Below are 17278 nucleotides of genomic sequence, written 5' to 3'. Positions count from 1 at the left end.
GGGATTTGAAAGCAGGCGGGGGTGCTAGATGCTGCTGATGGCGGCCAGCACCCCTGCGGGTGGAGGGACTGCCAGGAGAACGCAGAGGGGAACATCAACCTGGGTCGGCTTCACCCAGGGGTGAGCACAGAGCCTGGCTAATGATTAAAACCCACACAGGCTGTGGGCGTCACACCGGTGACGGCTTGCCTGCGTCTGTCCCTCTTGTCCTTCTGTCAGGCGTCAGCATCCCCATCACGTCCACACCGTGTGTGGCGCTCACGGTGCTGGGTTCCCACCACCCTGGCCATAACGTGTTGTGGGCTTGGGGCTGCTTCTGGTCCTTGGCAGCCCTGGTCCTCAGGCCCCCTGCACCCCCGCCTTCTGGGGTGATGGGTGGTCAGCTCCTGGGGCACCTTTAGCTTCTCTCCCAGGGAAGGCCCAGAGGAAATGTTTTTCAGTGAGTGAATGTCCCCAGGTCTGAAGCCTAGGTATCTGCAGTGGATAAGAAAACCCTGGTTGAGGGTTATTTCTTTTCTTTTATGGCCCAGATTCTGTGGCAATTGCACGTGTGGAATGTGGAGGGGCCTGTGGAGGCCGTGGTTACCTGTGATGGGTGGTGGGACAGCAGTGACTCTGGAAGGGGAACATTGACTGCTTATTGTTTCAGTGCCTCGAATCAGGATGAAGTTAGTATCATGAGGGGCATCATGTTGGCACAGCACTTGAATTACCTGAGTGTATTTTACCTGCAAGAGGGATACTCCTTTTAAAAAAGCACACAACAGCACCTCCCCACTCCTGGAAAAAGTATACGTCTCTGCTGGCGAGGGATGGCATGGGGTAGGAGTGTGCTGGCTGTGAGTTTTGGAGCCCTCGGTTCTGGAATCAGATTCCTCCCTAGATTCTACGTGGCCTAGGTCTCCAATATTCTGTTTTCTTATCTCTAAATGTGGGCGTCCGGCAGGCTAGTGTGGCATCTGCGGTGTCCTAGTCTAGCGCGTCTGTTTCGAGAACCAGGGGCCTAGGGCAGTTTCTTTCCTCAGGTCACCACAAGCGCCTTTGAGCTTCCTGGGAGGCCTCCCCGTTCGTTTGCGGTGGACCCTGTGTGGAACGGAACTTCGGGCAGCAGGGCGTCTCCGTTCTGAGAATCAGAAGCCTCGGCAGTCGTGGCTTCATGGCTGTTGTCACATCATCTTATTCTCCTAGTGCGTTTCTAACAGCTTTGTTTATGACATTTACTTTCCCTAGAGTATTAGGAAACAGTTCTATAAAAAAAGAAGGGAATTTTGTCGTTGCTGGAACCCGTGTAACATTTAGAGGCTCAGCTATACAGAAAGAATAAGGAAAATCATGTGCAGTTGCCTGGGCCTTGTCCATTCCAGTGAGAAGCTTCTCCACCTCACTCACACTGCGTTCCCAGCTCTGATGACCAGGAACTGTCCCCAGCTCAGCCCTCCCTGGGGGCCCAGGAGCGTGGGAAGCGCGGTGGCCTGTCCTCCTTCCCGTGAACTGGGTATGGAGAGCAGGTCGGGGCTCCGGGGCCGCAGAGTGCAGACGTGGGCCTGAATCCAGTTTGTGACCCCTGTCAGCTTTATTGCTTTGGGCAGAGACGTCATTTTCTGATCTATACAGCAGACATTAAAAAGGCCTTACTTAAAAGAAACGGGTTACCTTTCAGGGATGCTAGCGAACCAATTCATTCTGAAAATTAGTACATAAAGAAGAAGCAATCAGCATTGAACCTTCTTTTCTTGTACAAACTGCGCCTGAGGGTTAAAAATAGATGAAGAGGGAAAGTTTTATTTAACAGAGGAATTCTGGCTAACGAATGTTGAGGAAATGATAGAGTTAGAATGGTTCAGACTGCTTGTAACTGAATGGCTGGCTCTAGGCCGTGACCCTCTGTAACCTCCCCGGTCACAGAAGGAAGCTGCCCGGATCATGTGCCTCCTCGAGGGAAGTTGGCTGGGTATGTGGGCCGCACAGGAAGGACAGGCTGCCCCTTGGCCGGGTCCCAAACCAGAATCACACAAGCCCGGACCCATCCACAGTTGACAGGAAATACAGGCCCAGAGGGATCTGAAATAATTCCAGATGGGTCAGCAAAATCCAGATGGGGAAATTCTACTGGGCAGAAAGATCCCCAGTCATTTTAACATAAATTACAAGAAGAGGAGGAAGGACCTGTGTTGTTAAGGAACTGAAGAGACAAATAAACATTGTACGGTTTATTTGGATCCTGATTCTAACAATCAGACTATAGCAAAACCAAACTTGTAAGTCAGGGAAGTTTGAACGTTGATTCGATATTTGGTGATGTTAAGGAATTATTGCTAACGATACTGGTATTTTGTTTTTGTATTTTTAAAAAAGTGTTTATCTTCTAAAGATGCATACTGAAATATTTGTAGCAGAAGCGTTGTGTTGTCTGGGTCAGCTTTACAAAAGTCCAGTGAGGGGCTGCGGGGGTGGGTGTGTGGACGTAGTTCATTTGGGGATGACTGGAAATTGGAAGCTGGTAGCCTCCGGAGCTCCGGACCTCGGTCTCCATCTCCCAGCGTTATTGTGCAGGATGCAGGTGATGTGTGCATAGAGCTCAGGGCTGGCTGGTGACACAGGCCCAGTGGCCAGTAGCTGTTTTTCATTCTTACACGAATCGCTCACCAGTGTTACCCGAACCACTGCTGGCTCCCTGTCCTGCATAGTTATCGTCCATTACCTAACGGCTGGGGACTTACCCGTGAGTCGTCAGTGTGGCATTCCCGACTGTTGACGTCTGGAAGGACATTGTGTCTGCTTGATGAAGTGCTTCACTGAAAACCTGCTGAGTTGGTCAGCACATGACACAGAGTTGATACATTGTTTTCTAAAATGGCAACCTTGTTCTGCATAAAGAGTTGTTTCAAACTAGCCAAGTGCATTCTTATTCTTTTCCCTGGGAAAATCATATACTTTCTTCCCAGAGGGATTAACCTTAATATGATTTGCTCATGGGAAGAAATCCGGCCAAGGTGCAGACATTGAGTGAGTGCTGATTTTGACACCATGTAAGGAAGAACTTTCGAAAATAATGGTTAAAATGGACGTGGCGGTGTATGAGATAGTGAGCTCCCTGTCTTTGGGGCTATTCAAGTAGAGGCTAACAGTGTCACTGTGGTGATCATTCCTAAGGTGATTGGGAGATTAGGGGACTGAGTGAAAGTGACAGCAAGCGATGCTTTAATGAAGCCAGTGTTGTATGGGGTAACAAGGTTTTTAGTACAAACCAAGTAATGCACAAATAGTTTAGGTCAGTGGTTCTCAAAGCATCGTCCCAGACCAGCAGCATCAGTGTAAACCTGCCAACTTAGAAACACAAATTCTCTGGCCCTACCCCAGACCTGTTGAATGAAAAATTCTGGGGTGGCAGCCCCAGATCTCTCTTTTCATAAGCCTTTGCAGGTGATTGTGATGCCAGCTGAACAGGAGTCCTGTTCTAGAAGGAGATGTTTTCCTGGGGTGGGACCATTCTGAGCGATCCTGGCAGTGTGTGGGAGCCTGGTGTGGGGAAGACTGAGGGTGGGGCAGCCTCAGGGGTCTGGGGTGCCTCACTAAGATCCCTTCCTCTTAGGAACAGCCTTTCTTTTCCTGATACTTTTCTCCTGTCCCTCCTGTGTGATCTTCTCATCCATGCTCTAGAGTGTAGTCCATGCTCTAGAATGCAGAGCCAGATTCTTCAGAATCTCTGTCTAGAAAATGTTCCATGCTTCTCCATGCAAGGCATTGGCAAATTGATAGAAACCCTCAGGTGGAAAATAGTGATCTGGGAGGGAAAGTGCATGTGTTTGGAAGGAAGTGTCACAGCACTGACTTCTCAGCCTCTACCTGTCTTCCAAGGAGGAAGGGGTCCTCTAAGACTTAGCTTCATGCAGGAGCATAAGGCGTCCCTGGTATAAAGAACTGGAGTCACATACTTACAAATATCACTGGACAAGACTGTAATTATGATTCTTTTAATCATATTATTGAGGTAATTTATTATGCGAGGACATTAGAATTGGGAAGTTTTCCAGGTATTTCTTAAGTGAATCAAAGACTGAGTGATCTACAAATTTATTTAGATTAAATTACGGTTAATCTTCATTATTTATGGATTTTGTATTTGCAAATTTGCCCACTTGCTAAAATTTATTTGTAATCTCCAAATGGATACTCAGTGTGCTTTCGTAGTCATTCACAGACATGCTCAGAATGGCAAAGCATTTTCGAGCTGCCGGCTGTGCGCGTCCCCAGCTGGGGTTGAACAGGACGGTGCTCTGCCATCTTGTCTCTGCTCTCATACTGGTAGTCAACAAGTGTCCTTTTCCAGGTGTATTTAGTGCCACATGTCTGGCATTTTTGTTAGTGATTTCACCATTTAAAATGATCCCCAAGTGTAGTGCTGAAGTGCTGTCCAGTGCTCGTAAGCACAAGAAGGCTGTCTGGTGTGCATGGTGACTTTTTAGAACATGATGGTGAATAGCAAGAACTGACTGCAAATGATCAGGTATTGATTAGGGGTCCTCAGACTGCTCTATTGTCAAGTTATCACCTGAGAACTACCTTTTCCCTGACCTGCCTGTCAGAGAGAGCAGACCCAGCCCACTTTCTGGCTGCCTCCCTGTGAACCTTGGTGGGCAGTTCTCATACAAACCAGAGAATCAGAGAGAAGGAGAGGCCAAGCTGGGAGGAATCTACGGTGGAGGGCTAAGCGGTCTTGGCTTTTTGGGGTGCTAGGGAAGTAGGGAAATTGACGGTCCACCGTGGTGGAGTGCGAGCTCAGGTCCTGAGTCCCAGCTCTGCCACTCCCTCGCTGTGTGACTTTGGGTGCATGGCCTCACCTTGTCAGGCCCGGTCCTCAGCTCCCCTCTGGCAGAGTGGGCATGGTAAGGGTTCCCAGCACAGGGGGCTGCTGTCAGGGTCACAGGGCACAGTGACCGCTTCGCACTGCGTCTGGGCCGGAGTGCGTGAGGGATGCGTGTTGCCCTCACCGTTCTTCTCGTGTGATGTCTGCAACAGTGAGGCTGAGTGTTGCTTCCCCGTCACGTGTCATCTGTCTGCTTTCACATTCAGTCGTCTGTCATTTAAAATGATCAGAATTTGTAGGTGGTTGTTGAAATATGAGTTAACTTGCAGAATCCTAGTTACTCACTTTAGCATTTGATTCTGTCTGAAACAGACAGCAGTCACCACCTGTCTTTGATGTACCGACCTGCCCTGTCTTCTCTGAGTTCAGTCCAGGGGCTGGGCTTCCCCTGTCCTGTCTTTGCATAATGTACACTCACAACGAATCCTCTAAAATTCCCCGTTTGGGCTTCCTCAAAGTGTTATGAAAGCTTAAAGAGATTTTCAAGACAATCTGACCACATCGATGCTTGGGGTTTGCCCCCGTGTGTTACAGCTGTCTCACACCCCTGATTAAGTCAAGAGCGCTGGTGACCACGCCTTTCCGGAGACATGGACATCTGTGTTCATTGCAACAACAGATCTCTTTTTAGGCTCACATTTCGTTGGTTTGCACAATATTTTGTTAAACTCTGCAGTGACAGTAGCCCGTGCATCTGGCATGAATAGATTTGAGAGCAGACACGGTGGGCTTCTGGTAAACTTCCAGGTTGGCAGAGGAAGCGGTACAGGGTTACAGAGGCTGGCTCCGACTGTCCAGCCAGCAGCACTGGCAGCAGGCGTCTGTCTTCCAGAATGAATGGAGTGACTAGCCAATTAATGGTCAATGCGAGGGCTATAGGGCAGTTTTGGTGTGACCTGATTGATTTGGTTATGGAGGGCACAGAGTTTAATTCCAATCAGCAAACAGTAAGGACTCCAACTTTCATGCAGCTTTCACAGGTGCTCTGGCCGAGACCACCTTCCATTCTCATTCAGCGTGTGTCTGTCTCTTCTTGAGTGTGATCCCTTGCCTTCTAGCCTTTAGTTCCACACTCAGAGTCTTATATTTTCCTCCGTCTCTCATTGTGAGTTTCTCAAATGTGGGAAATAGGCTCTGTTGTGTTTTTTCAGCTCCAGCATTTACAATGGGTGTGTACACACAGTAAGTGCTGGGAAAAATAGCCGTTGAAGTTAATTGTTCAGTAAATTAACTTTCTCATGGAGTCATGTGTGGATTATGTGACCCAACCTGTAGCTTATACGACATCCAAGTTGTAAACACAAGGCTCTTGTTGCAGGGTCTCGTTTAGAGTCGATCCTTGGTCAACTTGCACTAAATTGGAGGGAACCTGACGGGGAATTGCCGAGTGGTGGGGCACTGTGGGTCTTTGCTGCTCTAATATTTTACAGTTTCCATCAGCTCTCCCCAGTCGCACGAACCGTTTCCACCCACAGGGTTGGCTTTCCCCAGCCTTTTCTCTATGTACAGTCAGAAAGGAGAGACCATAGGGGCTGGCCCCACGGCTTAGCGGTTAAGTGTGGGCGCTCTGCTGCTGGCGGGCCGGGTTCAGATCCCGGGCGCACACCAATACACCGCTTGTCCGCGATGCCGAGGCAGCGTCCCACATACAGCAACTAGAAGGATGTGCAACTATGACATACAACTCTCTACTGGGGCTTTGGGGAGAAAAAGGGGAAAAAAAGGAGGAGGATTGGCAATAGATGTTAGCTCAGGGCCGGTCTTCCTCAGCAAAAAAAGAGGAGACTTGGCATGGATGTTAGCTCAGGGCTGATCTTCCTCACACACAAAAAAATAAATAAAATAAAAGAGAGACCACTTCTCACGGGGGTCCCTGGTGCTGCTCTGAGCAGGGGCCGTGTCTGCTCCACACCTGTGTGCCTCCCCCTTGCTCTGTTCCAGCTGCACAAGGTCAACGCTCCCTTCCTGGAGGGAGAGGGCCAGGCAGAGTAAGGGACGGTGTGGTGTGTGTGTGGGGGACAGCTCTTGGTCTACAAATACGCATTCACTGAGGCCTCTGGAGCGCCGGGTGCTGGACCACGTGCTGGCAGTTCCGACATGGTTTCTCTTGTTGTGGAATTTACATCCTAGGTGCTGAGGGCGGGGGCTACGTGCAGAGAAGGTCTGAGGCTAGTCCTTCTCCCTGCCCCCACACTTGGGACACTGGTTTCCTAACTACCCACACACCCCAAATCCCTCTTTAACTTTGCCAGGGCAATTCCTTTTTGGAAAAGGAGATCAAACATACTCAACTAGAAAAGGGTGGAATGAGCTCTTCCCCTTTTGGGCCTTTGCTCCACTCTGGAGCACTGATGTGTGCAGTCCTAGAAGTTACAGGGCTCTTCTTTCCAGGAGACCGGCTACAGGAAGTTCTCGTGACGAGAATCCCAATTATTCTTGTAGGTGTTTCTCCTGAGGCAGCCACTAAGGGTGATGAAAGATTTTCAACTGTAGAATGTTTATCACAGCATTGCTTATAAGTGAAAATTGGGATTCTAATAACATTCAGGTATAGGGGAAATTACGTTCCAGCTAGACACTGGATACCACGCAGCTGTTGAAAACTAGTTTGTAGAAGAAAATTTGATGACACAGACATACAGTGCTATTCTATTTTTAAATATGTGTGTTTAGAAAAAAGTCAGGAAGGGAGCCGACCTGGTGGCACAGCGGTTAAGGGTGCGCGCTCCACTTCGGCGGCCCGGGGTTCAAAGGTTCGGATCCCGGGCACGCACCAACGCACTGCTTGTCAGGCCATGCTGTGGTGGCGTCCCATATAAAGTAGAGGAGGATGGGCACAGATGTTAGTCCAGGGCTAATCTTCCTCAGCAAAAAAAACGGAGGATTGGCAACGGATGTTAGCTCAGGGCTAATCTTCCTCACAAAAAATACCAAAAAAAGTCAGGAATGATCTATTCCGTGTTGCTAACCATGGTTGTCTTGGGGTGTGGGGAGGAGTGGGCAAATGGGTGCCTCTTCTTCTTTTTGTGTGTCTACTTTCCAGATTTTCTACAATAAAATCACTTCCTTTTATCGTAAGAAAGAAAATAAGTGAGTACTTGTTATTTTTAAAATAGTACCAGCAGGTTCTTAGAGCTGGCCTCCCAGTGACAAGGTGGGACTCTGGTCCCCAGCTGAGGCGGGAGGCTGGATAGCTCCGCAGGGGGCGCTGTGCCTGCGTGGTCTGACTCCCAGCCGGGTGTGCACCTAAGGGAAGGGCAGGGTAGACCAGTTGTTCCTCCTGCAGAAGGCCCTGCTAGCCTCCCTCTTTCCACCACTCATCTCGGTGCAGACTGATTTTGTTTTATTATTTTATTATTACTTTCATATCTAATTTGTACTGGACATCTGACCTCCCTGAGTGTAGAAAGGAGGAAAAAAAAGATTGGTGTATCCAAGAGGCATTGCTTTTGTAAACCCGTTCGCCCATGAGGCAGTCCCTGATTAAAGCCCCAGAGTTTAGAGGACATGTCTGAGAATATCACACTGTCACCGTTTTTTGAGTGAAGTGGCATGCCCAATGCTTAGCTGCGGAAGCTGCCCTGAGGCAGAGACCCCAGGTGGATATCCCATCTGTCTGACCATGTGGGCCCTGGGGGTGCTGCCGGGCCTTGCACTAGGGCCCTGACCTTTGGGCAGCTGTGGCTTCCATGGATTAGCCAGGTGACCTTGGACGAGTCAGTTAGATGCTGGGGACTTGGTTTCTTCACCTGTAAAAAGGGAAGAACGTTTCAGTGAGGAATAAGATTGCATGTGTGGTTTTGGTCTAGTGTATCATGTTATATACATGCTATATATTTTGATATTAATTTGGGATAAGACTCATTTTATTGATCTGTTTTGTTGATAGAGTTGATCCAACAAAACTTATTTCCTCATGTTTATCAGGGTTCTTTGAGTCTAGTTATTATGTCGTCTTCTCAAAGTCTTCTGATCGTCTCTTTCAATTGTCAGAGGATAACTTGGATATCAAGTTTTCCTTAGTGCAAAAGCAAATACTAGTGAGAAAAATCATCAGGATGTTCGGCGACAAGCTTCTCTGTTAATGGACTGCCAGGAGCACGTGTAGGACACAGCTCAGGACAGCCCTGCCTGAATGTCATTGCCCCTTTTCGTAGACAAAGATATGAGTGGACAGGGCTCGCCTGATTGAGCCAAGAGTGTCCTGCCTGTAGAGACAAAGCTGGGATTTGAACTCAGCTTTTCCCGCCTCCAGGTCCCCTTCTGGAGTCTTCCCATTGAAATGACAGTCAGGACGATGACAGAAATGCTGGGAGGCACCATTTTGGGTGGTAGTTGGAGGAGCTGTTAAACCTTGGTAATGGAATTGATTTGAAGTTCCAGAGAAAGAAGGAGCCATTTTTGGTTCTTGAGTGGCAGAAAAGCATGATGGGGAGTGAGGTTTTTGAAAGCTTAGTTTCTGGCAGTGGTAACGGAGTTAATTTAGTATGATATTGTGATTTATGCTAAGAAATATATATTTGCTTTTTATCCCTAAAAACCCATGGAATTTCTTAAGTGATGAGAACCATAAAGGTGTCCTTTGTTGTGTTAATGAGGTCATGGAAAGCACCTCGGCAGGGGGCTGGTTGCCAATGGAGCCAACCTTGTGATTCCAGACTGGGAACTTCCTGTCCCACCTCCAGCCCTCAATCGGGAGCTTGAATCAATCACCAATGGCCACTGATTTAATCAATCCTGCCTATGCAATGAAACCTCCATAAAACCCAAAAGGACGGGGTTCAGAGAGCTTCCTGGTTGGTGAACACGTGGAGATTCGGGGAGAGTGGCACCTGGAGAGGGCATGTAAGCCCTGCGCCCTTTCCGCACACCTTACCCTACGCATCTCTTCCATCTGGCTGTTCCTGAGTTATAGCCTTTTATAATAAACCAGTGATCTAGTTTTAAATCTAGATCTTGTTTAAAAAACAAATCAAGTTTTTTTTTTTTTTTTCCCTCCCTTTCTTTCCGGGAGAGTCTGTTTTAAATATTCATCAGAACGCTACAGGGAGAGTGAAATTGGAGAAATGGGCATGTCCTGTGGGTCCTGTCCTGTGGGTCGTGTCATGGGGATCCTGTCCTGTGGGTGGTGTCCTGTGTGTCCTGTCATGATGTCATGTCCTGTGGGTTGTGTGATGAGCATCATGTCCTGTGGGTCGTGTCCTGCGGGTCGTGTCATGAGGATCCTGTCCTGTGAGTGGTGTCCTGTGTGTCCTGTCATGAGGGTCGTGTCCTGTGGGTTGTGTCATGAGCGTGGTGGCCTGTGGGTCGTGTCGTGAGCATCGTGGCCTGTGGGTCGTGGCCTGTGGGTCATGTCATGAGGGTCGTGTCCTGTGGGTTGTGTCATGAGCGTCATGGCCTGTGGGTCGTGTCGTGAGGGTCGTGTCCTGTGGGTCGTGTCCTGCGGGTCTTGTCATGAGGATCCTGTCCTGTGGGTGGTGTCCTGTGTGTCCTGTCATGAGGGTCGTGTCCTGTGGGTTGTGTCATGAGCGTCGTGTCCTGTGGGTCGTGTCGTGAGCGTCGTGGCCTGTGGGTCGTGGCCTGTGGGTCATGTCATGAGGGTCATGTCCTGTGGGTTGTGTCCTGAGGGTCCTGTCCTGTGCGTCATGTTGGGCTCTCAGATTCGGCGTGCAGCCCAGGGAGCGGGGTGGACCTGCCTTCCCCTGCTGGGTGCAGAGGGTCCTGCAAAAGTGTTCCCAGGAGGAGGGCCTGCCTTTTCTCTGGACCCCTGGCGTGCACCTGCCCAGGTGGCACCCTGGGCCTCCCTCCTCAGGAAACACGTGCTGCCAGCACTGGCACCAGACCCTTGGTGCAGGAGTGTGGAGAAGAGGCTTCCTCCCCGCTGAACAAGCAGCCTGCAGACTGGGCCTCTTGCTCCCAGCCCTCTGCACGCCTACCTCCCTTGAGGGCCCAGCCCCTTCCTTATTTCCACAGACATGCTGGGCACTGCTTGGGAGGCCCCAGCTCAAGTGGACACCCTCTGTCCGCAGAACTGATGGCCGGAAGCCCAGTGGGGCCTGGTTTTGATTTGAGCACTGTCCAGCACCCAGCAGGAGCAGACGCTCACGGGCAACGTCACTGATGTGTGTGTGAGAGGACGGACGCGACTGCGAGAAGGCCCTGGTCCACCTCTGAGTGGTCAAGTGCACTGAGCTGCGAGAGGGCGCCTCTGCCTGTTCTTCCCTGGTCATCCCTTGACCCTGATTGTTCCAGGCTAAGTTCACTCGAGATTCCTTCTACAGCCCAGGCCCTGCTGCTCCCTTCTTGGGCCAGGGAAGGCATGTCCTGGCCTGAGCTGTGTGGTCGGCTCTCTGGGTACATCTGGCCCCCTGCCTGAGAGCAGGAGCCCTGAGCTCGGGGACAGCTACCTGCCAGGGCGGGGCCTGCCTTCTGGCCCACGTTTGTAGGCATCTGAGGGTCTCTGACTTTGAGGTGGCTTTACTGCCCCCTCGGGTTTCAGTGGGGCCATCCTTGGTGGGAGGCCTGGGTGTTGGGGTAGCATGGGCCTGCAGGAGGACACTACCTTGCCGGGCATACCCAGAGTGGACTCAGATTCCTGCTGCCGAAGGCCTCTCTCTGCGGAGAGCTGTCCACCGCCTGGGATGAGTGACGTTACCCCAAGCACAATTGCCAAGGTTCTCCACCTTCTAAAGAGTGTCTCGTCACTCTGGGGCTGCAGCTCAGTCCTGGGCTGCTCCTTCGTGCATTGTTAATATTCCTGGCCAGTGCCTCTGCAGTTGAGAATGCTCCCGCTGGGAATTTTCTGGCATTTTTGAGAGAGCTGGGTCCCCAGGCTCATTGTGTTCTCAGTCACCATGACGTAAGGAATACACGGCCTGTCCTCAAGGCGCCACACCTGGCCAGACTGCTCCCCCTCCAGAGCACGTTCCTCACTTGCAAAATGCAGGAGTTGGGCTAGAACCTTCTCTCTCTGTACAGGGCCAGTGATGGTGAAGGGTGCTGGCTTTGAGCCCAGACCGAGTGCGAGCCATGGGCCCAGGTGCCTCTCCGACTTCTCCAGTCCTCACAGCGAGACTGCCTTTATCAACCCATTTCACAGAGGGGAGAACCGAGGCTCAGAAGAGTCAGCACTCCTGTCTGGTCTCCCAGGCTGCTGACGGGCCAGGTGAAGGGACAGGTGGCCGATTACCCTGAGCCCCCCCATGCTCTCTCCTGGGAGGCCCCTGCTGTTGCACAGGAGCTGAGCCGGCCTAGGGCAGAGCACCCAGCCCAACAGCTTGGGGCTCCCTTCATGTCTGGCCTGGAAGGAGAGTCTCCCCTCGTCTCTTCCTCTGGATCAGCCCCCAGTGGCCATCGATCCAGGGACAGGGCTGTGAGGGCCAAGTGGGGCCTCTCCATGCCCCTCCCTGTGGTCTTCTTTATGGGAAGAAATGTTCTTGTTATAAAATAATTGAGAAAAATGAAAGAATACGTGTGTGTAAGGCATAATTATACAATGAGCCCTTGTACATCTCCCTCTTAATTTAAGGGACATAACTGACCATTTAATACCGAAATTCGTCGGACGGTCGCCAGTGTAGACAGCAGCGGGGGTCTGACAGCGGGACGGGCTCTGGTTCTGGGAGCTCCTCACACGGCTGTCACCCGCCCTTCCCCTAGTGGCTCTGAGTGTGAAGTGACTGGATCAGTCCAGCCTCAGACAGGTCAGGTGGCTTGTAAAGCTGCCGGTGTGCCCAGGATCTGACCTGTGTCCGGCCACCTTCGCCCTTTCTGCTTTGTTCTCCGGGAAACTCAGAACCCGAGGAACGTGGAATTTCAGGCGCACAGAGGTTTCACGGGGCCCCTGCTTCTCTCCCGTCCAGCTATGTGCTTTGACCTTGTTTTTTGTGTTTGTTTCTTGGTTTTGTGTTAATTAACAAGGACAGAAGGCAGGCACCAGGCACCTGCTGGGTTCTGGGGTACAGGCCTGAGGACCTGCCCTCCCAGGAACCCGCGGCAGGTTTCTCTCCTGGGGGAACTTTGGAGGACAGGAGACCCCCACCATCTCTGCCCCCCAGGGAGGGCGGGTCTGGGGTCCCTGGTCCTGGGAGGACACAGCCTAGAGCCCCCTGCTCTGTGCGGCTCTTCCTGGTCCCCCTCCACTTCCTGCAGGGCCTCGGCAGACAGTGTCCCCAGCCCTGCCTGCAGGCATGGTGCTGCCGCCCTGGCCGCTGTGGGGCCGGGCGCAGTGCCGGCTCCCGAGCTGCGGCCCCGAGCCTTCCCACTCACGGCGGCGCTGTCCCACCTGCTGAACCGCTCCTGCCGCCACGTCAGGCCAGTGGCAGGGAGAGGGGCACGGGACTCACAGCAGGGAGGAAGCACGGCGGTAGCAGGGAGCTGCTTCTGGAAGAAGCCCTGGCCACGCACCCCTTCCCAGCACAGTGAGTTCCGCTCCGGTGGGCGGGTCTGCAGCGGCGGGGCTGCCGCATGCACCTGGCGCCCCTCGGCCGTCTGCTCAGGTCCTTGCTCTGCAGCGGAGGGGCAGGGAAAGTTTCACTGAGCGCCGCGCCCTGGCGCTGTCCCCGCTGCCTGCTTCCCGCCGGGTTTCTGAGCACCTCAGCCCACCAGCCCCTCTGGGGACCTCAGACTTGGTTGTGAAAGCCCCTCTCTGCCGCCTGTACAGGACGGGGGTCACCGCCCTTCCTACCCCGCTGTCTGCCTTCATCAGCCTCCTCGCTCCATATGGTTCAGACCAGCCTACGCATCTGAGAATTCTAAGTATTCCGTGACAAAGAAGCACAGATATAATCTCAGTCTAAACAAAATCTTGCTTCTCATAGTTGAGTGGGGGCAACATGACATTATTTTAGTTTCCTAACTTTAGCCAGCTGTATTTTTTCCTGGCAGTTCGTGGTAATTGCTGCTCACGTTTAAGAGCATTAAGAAAAAACTCAGGGTGGGCAATCCTGATAATGAATTTGTTTCTGGTGTTCTCATTCTGGAAGGGAAAAATGTTTTGCTGGCTGTCTGACTTTAGAAAAATTACTTGCTCTCTCTCAGTCTTATTTCTCCGGCCGTAGAATAGTGCTTCGGTCTCAGCTGGTTGCTGCGTTTAGGGTGGATTTGTGAGGAAATTGCGTTTCAGGGGCAAGTCCCTGCCTGGGACCCCAAACAACGATTGACTGCGTAGCTGATATTTATTTAGCACTTGTTCCCTGCCTGCTGGGCGCTGTCTTAGCCCTGTACACGTGTTTCCTTATTTAATCCTCCCAACACCTCCACTTTCCAGACGAGGAACTGAGTCACGGAGCCGTGGAGTGAGTTACCAGGGTCAGACAGCTCGGAAAGTGGCAGAGCTGGCTTCCGTCGCAGGCATCAGGGTTCCAAAGTATGTGCGCCTGACCCCTGCCCGGAGGTGAACGAGTGAACGAATGAATGAACAAATGAATGCCTTTAAGTGTGTCAATTGAACATGGCTGGTTGTTGCCTTTGAAAAAGGTTTTAAATATATTTTTTTCTCCCTTTGCCTGGGGAAGCAAAAACCAAAAGTGCAGGGGTGTTTCAGCAGATCTCTTCAGTGGCGCCCCAGCCACTGCGGTCTGTGCCCTGCCGCCAGGCCCCCGGGCTCCCTGTGAATCTGGCCCTGGTTACGCAACTGTCCCTTTCATTCCTTTTTACGGAACCGTTCACACTGCGGGTTTCAGGACTGGTCCGCACGGCTGGGAGCAGCATACCGGCCTGGTGACTCCAGGGAAGCTGGCGTCCTGGCTGTGTTTTCAGGCCTTGCCAAGATTCCTGGTATGGTGTCCCCAAAAGGTCTTTCTCTCTTCGCTCGTCACCCAGAAGCCAGAGAGGGCGAGGGGAAGTGGGAAGCGGGGGCGCAGTCTCTCATCCGCTCGAGCCCGGGACCCTGTGTGGCCCTCCCCCGGTGAGCAGGAGAGAGGGGCGAGCCTGGCGAGAGTGGCGACCAGCTCCCTGGCGGTTGGCAGTGTGCCCAGGGCAGATGCCTGCTCCAGGCTCCCCATTCAGGGGCAGGGAAGCTCATGAACCGCTTCTCACAGGGCAGTCGTGGGGGAGGGATTCCAGGAGAAAGCGTGAGCGAGAATGAGTGTGAGGTAGCCAGTGCCTGGGGAGGCACAGCACGCCGAGTCCCCCCCAAGTCAGTGCGCAGAACCCACGTTCTGCAGCTCTGTGGAGAGGGTGGGAAGGTAGAGCTTAGATGAGGATTCGCACAGCTAATTCTTTCTATACAGATGAAGTCAGTGCAGTCAAGAAGACTGTGAGCGTTTACTGAGTTGGCTGAAGTCGATGCTTCGCCACATGGCTATTCAATGGATAATTTCTTCCTAAACAAGCCTCTTTGGCTTCATTGATTCCATATGTTATAACCGCGCTAAGGCATGGAGAGTTATTGCTTTTCATGTGCTCTTCTTTTAGATGGCAACTCTGTTTAAGCCACTTGAGTTTGCTTACTTTTGTTGTCCTGAAAATAAAGCTAACTAGGTATTTGTTACTGAAATGTAAAGACAGTATCTCTGTGCCTCCTGAAGCAGCTGGATCATCCCTCTGACCCGCTGGAGTTAGTGGTTTCTTTGTCCCTTCCTTCATCCTGCAGATCCAAGTTCTTCGGCTGCTGCATGCAGGATGCTGCTCCAGTGCTGAGTTGCATCTGGGAGACGGGCAGCCAGCACCTCTGCTGTGTCTTCACAGGCAGATCTAGAGCTTAGATAAGAATTCACACAGCTAGTTATTTCTATGCAGTTGAGGTCAGTGCAGTCAAGAAGACCAAGACAGATGGACATGTAAACAGGGGCTGCTTTGCTGGGGAGATGACATCTGAGCTGACAGCTCCAGGTAGGGCTTGGGTAAGTGGGTGGGGAGCATTCCAGGTCCTGCACAGCATGTGCAAAGGCCCTGGGGCAGGAGGGAGTGGCGTATGTTGGCCGAAATGAAAGGTGGGCCATGAGGCAGGGATGGAAAGTGAGGGAGGCGCTCAATAGGGCAGCAGTTGGGCAGGGGCCAGCTCACCTGGGGTCTCCTTGGCCGAGTCCCCGCCCTTCACCATGCAGCAATAGAATGTAGGAACATGGCTCTAGCATTAACCCCGGCACAGGCCCGATTTGCTGGCTGTGAGCTGTGCTCTCCAGCTCCCTTCTGCCTCCAGGAGTCGCACCTGTGCCAGGCTGCCACGTGTGTGTGTGTGTGAGAGAGAGATAGGTGCTGCTGCATCTTCAGGATGAAGCACCGGTACCCTCCCCTGTGGATGTGGGGACGCCGCCCACTGAGGGACTCTCATTAAGTGCTTCTTCCTCCGTTCTTACTTCTTTCACCCCTTGCAATGGTTTCCAGAGAATATGTGAGAATGTGTCATCATAGTTGCTAATAAAGCGCGTTTACTCTGTGCTGGGCTCTTTCTGGGTGTGCGACAGACCTTTGCTGCTCTAGCCCCACAACCACCTTCCAGAGCAGGTTGCTGGAGTTGTGAGCCCATTTCATGGATGAGGAGGCAGAGCGCCTGCCCAGGGTCACAGGGCTGGAGTGGTTGGAGTTCTCGTTACCTGTGTTTACAGATAGACCTTCATCTGAAGGAGAGCGGGCCTGGTGATGCCAGGACACCCTGGGTGGCTAACCCTGGCCATGTGTCGGCTGACCATCCCGTGGGGCCCTGCAGTCACAGATGCCCCGAGGGTGGGCCTGGCAAGGGCGTGGCATGGGGCCAGCTCTGGCCCCACTGCTTACCTGTTGTGTGATGGGGAAGTGCTCTGAATATCTTCCCCTCGTCTTTCCCTGTCAGTGTGTAAGAGGGGTGATGGGGTGCAGGGTGTGTAGCAGCTGCTGTCACTGCCCCTACCGGCACCCGAGCCTGCCAGGTGGCCCTCTAGGATCTGCTTGGGCACTCCGGCCATGAGGCGTCCGCGCTGTGTCACTCCTGTGTTAGGTTTGTTAAGCTCACTTTTCACAGAAGTGACAGGGTGCTATAGGATGGGGACTGTGTAGGGTCCTGGCAGCCCTGTATGGTCCCTAACCCCCAGGTGAGGTACGGACTGTGGTCCCTGCTCTGGAAAGACCAGGAAGGTGGCTGAGGCTGAGGTGAGTGAAGGGCCTTCCCAAGATCACAGGGTACCAAGTGGCAGAGTCTGAGTTTGGACCCAGACAGTGTGATGTAGAACCATGTCCTGTGACAAAAGCTGGGACAGTTTCTCCCACGAAAATTGTCTTTGCGCCTTGTGCCATCCGGTCCTGCCTCTCGCCCTGTGGATAACACACCATGACGTGTGCCCTGGGCTCTGTCTCTTTTCATGAAAGGAGTTTGTGTCGGCAGGCAAATCTCATGGTGATCGCCAGCCTCTCCTGAAAGATGGCCTCACGGGTTTATGTCCCACGGCTAAAAAATTGCCATTGCTACGTCTGTTTCAAATGTAAAAATAACCC

The 17278-nt window shown here is 52.2% G+C and overlaps 1 protein-coding gene across 10 annotated transcripts in view; it reads left to right on the top strand.

The window, feature by feature from the left end:
• Positions 1 to 17278, top strand: part of TNS3 (tensin 3) — a 256326-nt gene that overhangs the window by 90949 nt on the left and 148099 nt on the right. Inside the window, exon 1 of one of the 10 annotated variants that reach the window (XM_087431033.1) lies at positions 13043 to 13287. The exons of 8 other annotated variants lie outside the window; for them this stretch is intronic. The gene's annotated coding sequence lies outside the window, so the exon portion shown is untranslated. Of the gene's footprint in view, positions 1 to 13042; positions 13288 to 14454; positions 14645 to 17278 lie in introns of those variants that run through there. One more of the 10 variants, XM_004438351.3, reaches the window with a different exon arrangement.

This window comes from Ceratotherium simum, chromosome 1 (assembly GCF_057802395.1).
Source record: "Ceratotherium simum simum isolate JZ-2026a chromosome 1, ASM5780239v1, whole genome shotgun sequence".
NCBI classification, from domain to species: Eukaryota; Metazoa; Chordata; class Mammalia; order Perissodactyla; family Rhinocerotidae; genus Ceratotherium; species Ceratotherium simum.
This window is presented reverse-complemented; position numbering and strand designations above follow the sequence as displayed.